At 42.0% G+C, this 9,594-nt stretch overlaps 2 long non-coding RNA genes across 4 annotated transcripts in view; one reads left to right on the forward strand and one right to left on the reverse strand.

Moving 5' to 3' along the window:
- The window catches only part of LOC115201760 (uncharacterized), a 58,557-nt gene extending 52,495 nt beyond the window's left edge, over nt 1-6,062 (forward strand). For all 3 annotated transcript variants that reach the window (XR_003879810.1, XR_003879809.1, XR_003879808.1), the window contains one exon: nt 5,212-6,062. This is a non-coding gene — a long non-coding RNA (uncharacterized LOC115201760). The remainder of the gene's footprint in view (nt 1-5,211) is intronic.
- Nucleotides 5,239-8,066, reverse strand: LOC115201761 (uncharacterized). The gene is made up of 2 exons (XR_003879811.1): nt 7,966-8,066; nt 5,239-5,603 (listed from the first exon to the last, which is right to left on the reverse strand). It is a non-coding gene; the product is annotated as an uncharacterized LOC115201761 (long non-coding RNA).
- Nucleotides 8,067-9,594: the final 1,528 nt, after the last annotated feature.

A 9,594-nucleotide genomic window follows, 5' to 3' on the forward strand; every position in this document is an offset into this window, starting at 1 on the left:
GGGTTTTTAAAACAATACAGCCATAATAATTTACATAAAAATACTTCATACTTATGTGTTGACTTATATCAGTTACAAGCAACATAGACAGCATACATGGTTAATATTTGCCATTTACCTGCTAGATCACATCAATAAAAGCGCTATTTGTTTTTTTTGTTGTTGATGAAATTAGATTTTTGTAAACAAATTAATTATACTCAAAACGGGTGGAATAAATCATGTTTATCTTGAACAAATATAAATGAAACAAGGTTTTCATCACTACTGATGTTTATTACTTTGAACTGAACAAATTTGAAGGACAATATTTTATGGAAATGAAAAATGAGCACAAATTGAACACAAATTAATGCCGGTCTACACCCCACATAAGGGACAGAGTTTTACTGTGTGTGTATTGCAAATGTATTTCTTGCACTTGATACATGTGTACTGTGTCTTCCTGTCCTTCTTGGGTCCACACACATCTCAGTGCTTCTTGTTGCTACCGGCTGCAATCTAGAATGATGAAAACACTTAGTTCAGGCATTTTACTAACACCTCATTCACTCACTCACATATATAAACTCAGCAAAAAAAGAAACATCCTCTCACTGTCAACTGCGTTTATTTTCAGCAAACTTAACATGAGTAAGTATTTGTATGAACATAACAAGGTTCAACAACTGAGACATAAACTGAACAAGTTCCACAGACATGTGACTAACAGAAATTGAATAATGTGTCCCTCAACAAAGGGGGGGGGGGGTCAAAATCTAAAGTAACAGTTAGTATCTGGTGTGGCCACCAGCTGCATTAAGTACTGCAGTGCATCTCCTCCTCATGGACTGCAACAGATTTGCCAGTTCTTGCTGTGAGATGTTACCCCACTCTTCCACCAAGGCACCTGCAAGTTCCTGGACATTTCTGGGGGAAATGGCCCTAGCCCTCACCCTCCGATCCAACAGGTCCCAGACGTGCTCAATGGGATTGAGATCCGGGCTCTTCGCTGGCCATGGCAGAACACTGACATTCCTGTTTTGCAGGAAATCACGCACAGAACGAGCAGTATGGCTCGTGGCATTGTCATGCTGGAGGGTCATGTCAGGTTGAGCCTGCAGGAAGGGTACCACATGAGGGAGGAGGATGTCTTCCCTGTAACGCACAGTGTTGATTGCCTGCAATCAATTGATTGCCTGCAATAACAACAAGCTCAGTCCGATGATGCTGTGACACACCGCCCCAGACCATGACGGACCCTCCACCCCCAAATCGATCCCGCTCCAGAGTACAGGCCTCGGTGTAACGCTCATTCCTTCGACGATAAACGCGAATCCGACCATCACCCCTGGTGAGACAAAACTGCGACTCGTCAGTGAAGAGCACTTTTTGCCAGTCCTGTCTGGTCCAGCGACGGTGGGTTTGTGCCCATAGGTGACGTTGTTGCTGGTGATGTCTGGTGAGGACCTGCCTTACAACAGGCCTACAAGCCCTCAGTCCAGCCTCTCTCAGCCTATTGCGGACAGTCTAAGCACTGATGGAGGGATTGTGCGTTCCTGGTGTAACTCGGGCAGTTGTTGTTGCCATCCTGTACCTGTCTCGCAGGTGTGATGTTCGAATGTACTGATCCTGTGCAGGTGTTGTTACACGTGGTCTGCCACTGCAACGACGATAAGCTGTCCGTCTTGTTTCCCTGTAACACTGTCTTAGGTATCTCACAGTACGGACATTGCAATTTATTGCCCTGGCCACATCTGCAGTCCTCATGCCTCCTTGCAGCATGCCGAAGGCACGTTCACGCCGATGAGCAGGGACCCTGGGCATCTTTCTTTTGGTGTTTTTCAGAGTCAGTAGAAAGGTCTCTTTAGTGTCCTAAGTTTTCATAACTGTGACCTTAATTGCCTACCGTCTGTAAGCTGTTAGTGTCTTAACGACCGTTCCACAGGTGCATGTTCATGAATTGTTTATGGTTCATTGAACAAGCATGGGAAACAGTGTTTAAACCCTTTACAATGAAAATCTGTGAAGTTATTTGGATTTTTATGAATTCTCTTTGAAAGACAGCGTCCTGAAAAGGGGATGTTTCTTTTTTTGCTGAGTTTAGTTACAGCAGGCCAAGGTAATAGAGTCAGACACACACACATGCAACAACATCACTCACACTTACTTCCCGTATTGGAGTTTTTGGTTCTGTGGGTCGGGTGGATGGGGCACCAGCATCCTCCTCCTGAATCCTCCTCATGATGGCTGCAGAAGCTGGGGTCCTTGGGATATGTTGCCTCCTCTGGATTTGAGAGCTTACCAATGCCTTGCCCAGCTCCTCGAGAAAGAGCTGTCTCCTCTGTTCCAATCTGGATTCAACGCCATCCAAATGACAAACGTGTTATATGCCGACATGTCCAAGATGTTGAAGAATATCACAAGTGGCCAGCGTAGGGTTCTTCTTTTGCAGCTGTAGCCAGTCACCAGCTTGTCTAAATTGTCCACCCCTCCTTTTGTGGCATTGTAATCAATTAATATTTCTGGTTTTTGATGTTCCTGGCCACAGATTCTCTCATCCCTATGCAGCGTACTCATGAGTACCACATTGTTGCCTTTCTTTGGCACGTAGGACACTTGGGACGTGTCGGCGGTGAACACAAACTTAGAGGAATTGATAGGCCTGTTCTGTGTATTCAACAGCTGAGGTGGGAGCTCTGGCTTGTTTTTCCGTACTGTTCCTACCATCGTCAGCTTCCTCTTGAGGAACTCCTGTCCCAGCTTGTGCGAAGTAAAAAGGTTATCGCATGTGATGTTGTGGCCATGGAGTCCCTGTGTCACGTCCAGGACAACCTGCTTCCTTTGGTTCTTCTCAGGGGCTCCTCCATCTGGCTTCCCCGTATACACGTGCAATTTCCACGCATATGATGACGCAACATCACAGGCAGCCCAGATCTTGATTCCATATTTGTCGGGTTTAGACAGTATGTACTGCCTGAAGGGGCAGCGGCCCCTAAATGGCATAAGCTGCACAGTAATGTTGGGCCCAGGGTTGTAAAACAGGGGAAGGCAGTCCACCCACTTGTCCCACACTGACCTGATTGCAGCTAGCTTCTCTCTGCCGCCGAGGTGGTCTGGTGTCTCTGTTTTCGAAGCTGATAATCATGGAAATAATGTGGAAGTTTTCCAGAAACGTTGTTGCACTGAAAAGTGATCTGCCAGTTTCTGCATCACACAGGGATTCTGTGGATTCCCCCATTGGATCTGAAAACACCAGCAAGGATAAGAACCCCAAAGTATGCATGTAAATGAGTTTGGTCCATCTCCTTCCATCTCTCTCCAAAAACACACCTTCCCTCCAAATTAGTGCAGTCCAGAATGATTTTCTGGATGGTGTCTGGGATGGACAGTGTATCAAAATAATGTATATAAATAATGTATTGTAATAACATTGCGCAGGTTCTTGCAAGACATTGTGTAGTTTCACACAGTACAAAGGGTAAAGAGTGTGAGAAAAGCAGGAGGCAGGCAGACAGGCAAGGAGCCAGACAGGCAGGGAGACAGACAGGCAGACAAGCAGGGAGGCAGACAAGCAGGGAGACAGACAGACGGGCAGGGAGACAAACAGGCAGACAGGACATTCATTAATCTGGACATTAAGATCATTTTAATTGGGCGACCGTCAACATTATCCTGTAACTGAATAATGTAATAATGTATTTTATAATGTAATAACACTGGATAATGTCATAAAAAGCCAGTTAATTTAATAAAATGGTTGAACTGATACGTAACTGTTTCCTGGATCATGACCTAAGTTATTACATTATCTGGTGGTCAATACAATATCAGGTGAGTAACAAATGTTTTTGACCTGTGTGCCACAAGGTCCCAGGCAAGGTTATTATTCAGAAGAAAACAACTAGGGGTCTCAATTGAGTATGATTTATATGCACAAAATAATGTGATTATTGTGGATAGATTAATATAATAGTTTGTTTTAAACGTTTACATGCTTTGCAAGAACGATTTCCCTAATAATCCTGTTTACATGGACATATTTTGTATGAAATGTATGCATTCACTACTGTAAGTCGCTCTGGATAAGAGTGTCTGCTAAATGACTAAAATTACATATCTGAAGTCATGATGGCACTCGGATAAATGCTAAATCAAAATACAAGTAGATTTTTTTTGTTGAAAAGCCTATTTTATTCTGAGTTTGGATGTATAAAGTTTGTTTGTGAAAACTTTCTAAGATGCAGAATTTAAGTTTTTCCTAATTCACTCGCTGGCACATGCTCAGATCAAATACGCCGCTGGAATACCGATTTAAGCAGAGTAAGGTGTTTACATGACTTGTCATAATATTGCCATAATCAGTTTAATATCGAATTATTAGTGTGCATGTAAATGTACTCATTTTGTCCGAGACACAGCGGCTGTGGGAAGACACTAGTGAAAGTGTGAAGCTGTCTACAAGGTTGTAATGTGGTGGTTGACATAGCTGGAAAGACAGTTACCGCCTTCGAGACAGTGAAAGTGTGAAGCTGTCTACGAGGTTGTAATGTGGGGGTTGACATAGCTGGAAAGAAAGTTACCTCCTTCGAGACAGTGAAAGTGTGAAGCTGTCTACAAGGTTGTAATGTGGGGGTTGACATAGCTGGAAAGAAAGTTACCTCCTTCGAGACCTGTGTGTGCAGGGGTTAATGCCCTGTATTTTCTTCTGTAAACTCTTGGAGCCCTTTTGACTCTTACAACTTCACACCTGTGCCTAGCTTCAACCTTGAGCCTCTGTAATTAGCTTCTAGATCTGAACATACCAGACCGTGTCCCTCAATGACATGTTAAGGGTCCCATTCCCAGCTGTCTTGCGTGCATGTGTGACGTGGAGGGGGGAGAGGTGCATTTGAATCTTGCTTGATGAACCAATGTTATTTATTGAAGGGGTTAAAGGGACAGTTCACCCAAATTATATAATTACATATTGGTTTCCTTACCCTGTAAGCAGTCTATGGACAAAGCTAAGACAGCAGTCCATGCTTTGGTTTTGCTTACCTGGCCACTGCCACTTTTTAGCATTTGTGGCCCAAAACCAATGCAAGTCAATATCCCGATATTAGGAAACCAATATGTATTTTTGACAATTGGGTGAACTATCCCTTTAAGGGTTTATTTGAGTCTTACTTGATGTACTTGAACACATGGACTCACCTTAACCTTTTCTCCTGGCATCCTTTGTCTCCATAGAATGGAATGAGTGGAAGAGATGAGATATGATATATGATATACTTTATTGTCCAGCACCAAGATCGAACTCCCAGGGATTCATAGGAAATTGGTGGGTGTCATGGTCTGTATCTCAAAGACTGAGAAAATGGCCTTGATTTTAAAGGACCTCACTTCAATGTTATATCTGATTTTGGTGTAGGTATTTTTTTATTTAATATTCAAAATAGTGTAGGGACTATGTTATATTCTTCTCATAACTTACCAGTGGTGGCATTGGAAGCCAGTCAAGAGGTGGGAATGGTACAGACCATGTTCTACTTTCCCGTAGTGGACAATGTGGGAAGTGCAAGGAGAACATTCTGAGTTTGCAGCCCAAGTCACACACACAGTCGTTTCACCCTTACTGTAGGCTGGGGAAACAAAAGAAGTGTTACCTCATTTCCTAGTAGCCTTTTTAATATATTTTTTTCAATTACAGGTAAGAAAAACATCTTACCCCTTCGTGGGAAATAGATGTTACTATATTTACCATCTGTTGTCATATGTTGTTGACGGTCATGTAATTCATGTTTTGTTTAATAAATGTTGTTAATGTTTAGTTGAATAAATATTTAGTTGATTAGTACAGTAATATTATTCATGTGTTTTTGTTTTGGGGGAGTATTAATGTTTGTTAATATTTTGTTGATTAGTACAGTAATGTAGTTCATGTGTTAAATATTTTGTTGATCAATGCAGTAATGTAATTAACATTTTGTTGAATAAATATTTTGTTGATCAATGCAGTAATGTAGTTCATGTTTTGTTTAATACATTTTGTTGATCAGTATAGTAATGTAATTGATTTAATAAATTGATCAAACATAAAACTGTTTCCTAAATGTCTCATTAATATTGTGCATTGCTTTGTGACCCACAAAATAAAATAGATATCATCTTTATGCTGTAAGATATTTAGTGATTAGATTAGTTGTCCATCATTTATGACTTAATAAGACAACAAAAAAAACTCCTAATGACAAGCTTAAAACCTCCCAATGGCTAGCTTAAACCTCCCAATGGCTAGCTTAAAACCTCCCAATGGCTAGCTTAAACCTCCCAATGGCTAGCTTAAACCTCCCAATGGCTAGCTTAAAACCTCCCAATGGCTAGCTTAAACCTCCCAATGGCTAGCTTAAACCTCCCAATGGCTAGCTTAAACCTCCCAATGGCTAGCTTAAACCTCCCAATGGCAAGCTTAAAACCTCCCAATGGCAAGCTTAAAACCTCCCAATGGCAAGCTTAAACCTTCCAATGGCTAGCTTAAACCTCCCAATGGCTAGCTTAAACCTCCCAATGGCTAGCTTAAAACCTGCCAATGGCTAGCTTAAAACCTCCCAATGGCTAGCTTAAACCTCCCAATGGCTAGCTTAAAACCTCCCAATGGACAACAGTTATCCGTTATGTTGAAATAGATGTCGTTTGAAAGTGCTCCTCCGGCACTTCTGGGACCCCCTCCAATGTTAGGGCAAGATACAGCATATGTGACCCGATTCAGGAATCTAGGCGTATGTCGCAAGTCACGACTTCACAGGAGAGCCGTTTGAACGTAAAAAATATTTTTTCGTCAAGATACATATTTTTTGGGGGCAGAAATGCCTTCTTGAACATGTAAACCTTCCCACTAGCCATGATTGGCTGAGATAATGAGTGGGCTGGACATGCCGAGAGAGGAGTTCGGATTGGTCTGCCATAGAAGCTCGTCACTCTGTGTTGGTAATCCTGTTGAACGCGGCTTTTTTTTTTATGTATTGTGTAGTGGAGCTGCATAAGTGTGGCTCTCCACTTTCTGGAGAGCCACATTCTATCGGTTTGGTTGCCAGAGACGCGACCCAGTCGTTCAATCTTTACGTTCTTTGTCTATGGATGCGACCCAGTCGTTTGTTCTAAATCTTCCATTGCCATACTGGCTGGCAACGTTCTTATCCCTTGCTTGCTAGGTAGCCAACTACGGATAACAAAAGTAGTTATTAGTGACATTTATTTGGACACATCCATAAAAATGTGCTAATGAGGCGCAATTTCGCCTGGCATAGAAAATGTGCTCTCTCGTAAGGACACTGTTGTTCAGAGGAGCTAGCCAACAACACAGATAACACAATCACTTCAAACTGAAGCTGGAAAGACTAGCTGCACTTCATTTCATTTGACCTTTTTTCAATTGACATTTCTTTGTATATATCCATAAAAAAGATGTCAACTGATTCATGATTTTGATTGGCTGAGAAACGCTGCCTGCCTGTCTGTCTTGTCCCGACTCCCGACACGTTCATTACTATGCGACAGTTGGAGATCGAATTTGAAAATTGAAATAATGTTGCAAATGTCAGATAGACAGACAGCAAGGTTTAAACAAATCTCCGCTGTTGAAAACTAAATGTTAGTCTAAAAGAAATTTGAGATAATGTCTAGATGCTTTTTATATTGGAGATCAAGTGTATAAATTGCCTGGCTGGGCTGATGAGACAGCGGATTGCGCAGCCAGATGAAACAGAGTAAATGGGCATTTTAATCAGCATTCAGGATTAGACCCACCCATTGTACAATAGCATATAAAGTGTCCTAGTATTGTATCAGAGCACCAGAGCATTTTCAATTAATTGCCTGAAAAATAGTGGCTACATACATCTACATTTTAGAAACATCAAATCTGAAAGAAAAAAAAATACATATATGATTGCCAGAATCTTAAAACATTAAAAGGCAATTGAATATATAATATGAGCACCTTACCTCCAGAGGCTCAGGACCCAGTCAGGCGAGCAGTCTAGCTGTTCTGAGTAGCCTACTTGCTGTGGAGAAGTATTTCTATTTGCTGTAGAGGAGCCTGCTAATAATAGTACCTGTCTGCCAGCAAAGACATCAATCACACACTCCCATGACAGTCCACAGTTCCTCATAATATGGTAAATACACGCCGGACCTGCTACAATCTTATCTGTTGACCATTATGTTAAGGCATTTCAAAAATGCAGGTAATTCATCAGAAATCTGTTAGATAATATCATAATTTGTCAAGGCCACTTTTGCATTTTGCAGTTCACACTCGTTCACTGTTTTCACCATCAATGAACTGAGTTATAAAGAAATTATATTGAAAGAATTGTATCCATTCCTGATACATAAAAGCTAACTATGTCCCCATGAATGTGTTCCTTAGCAATCATGATGTGTTGGCAGAAACTCAGAGCTATGGTCTCTTTATAAAGAGCACTTGTGTCAGTTTAGTGTTGCTATCTCAGGCGTTCCACTGCCTCAGTTATTGCTGCTGAGTGCGTGTGAGCCAAAGGTAGAAAGTAGGATGTAAAAAATAATGAGGTGTAGGCCTAGCTGTTGCCATTTCTCAACTTGCTGGTTTCCCATATAAACAATTACTATATTACAATGACAAGAAATACAATAAACAAATACTATTTTACAATGACAAGAAATACAATGCATTATAACCACATCATAAGGCATTATAACCACATAATGCATTATAACCACATCATAATGCATTATAACCACATCATAATTCATCATAGCCACATCATAATTCATCATAACCACATTATAACGCATTATAACCGCATCATAACCACATCATAACGCATTATAACCACATCATAATGCATTATAACCACATCATAATGCATTATAACCACATCGTACTGCATCATACCTACCTAGTACAATAGTACAGTACTTTGAGCAAGGCAGTTAACCTCCAACAACAACTGCTCCCCGGGCACCGATGACGTCAATTAAGGCAGCCACCCGCACCTCTCTGATTCAGAGCCGTTGGGTTAAATGCGGAAGACGCATTTCAGCGCAACTGAATAGGTATCCCCTTTGTTGGTCAACTGAGTAGGTACCACCTTTCCCCAACTGCCGGCATGTTACCCCATTTTTCATTTGATTTACAGTAGGCTACATACTGTTTCTGTGTTTGAGAGTTAAGGCTAGGGTTGAACAGGCATGTTGACAGGTCGAGAGCTTCAAGTTCCTCAGTGTCTACATGGTCCACACACACCAACACAAGTCTTGTAGAAGGCACGACAATGCCTCTTCCCCCTCAGGAGCCTGAAAAGATTCAGCATGGGCCCTCAGATCCCCAAAACGTTCTACAGCTGCACCATTAAGATCATCTTGACTAGCTGCATCACTGCCTGGTACAGCTGGCTGCATCACCGCCTGGTACGGCTGGCTGCATCACCGCCTGGTACGGCAACTGCTCGGCCTCCGACCACAAGGCGCTACAGAGGGTAGTACGTACGGTACAGTACATCACTGGGGCCGAGCTCCCTGCCATCCAGGACCTCTATACAAGGCGGTAGACTGTTCTCTCTGCTACCTCACGGCAAGTGGTACCGATGCACC

Source organism: Salmo trutta, chromosome 10 (genome assembly GCF_901001165.1).
Source record: "Salmo trutta chromosome 10, fSalTru1.1, whole genome shotgun sequence".
Taxonomy (NCBI): domain Eukaryota; kingdom Metazoa; phylum Chordata; class Actinopteri; order Salmoniformes; family Salmonidae; genus Salmo; species Salmo trutta.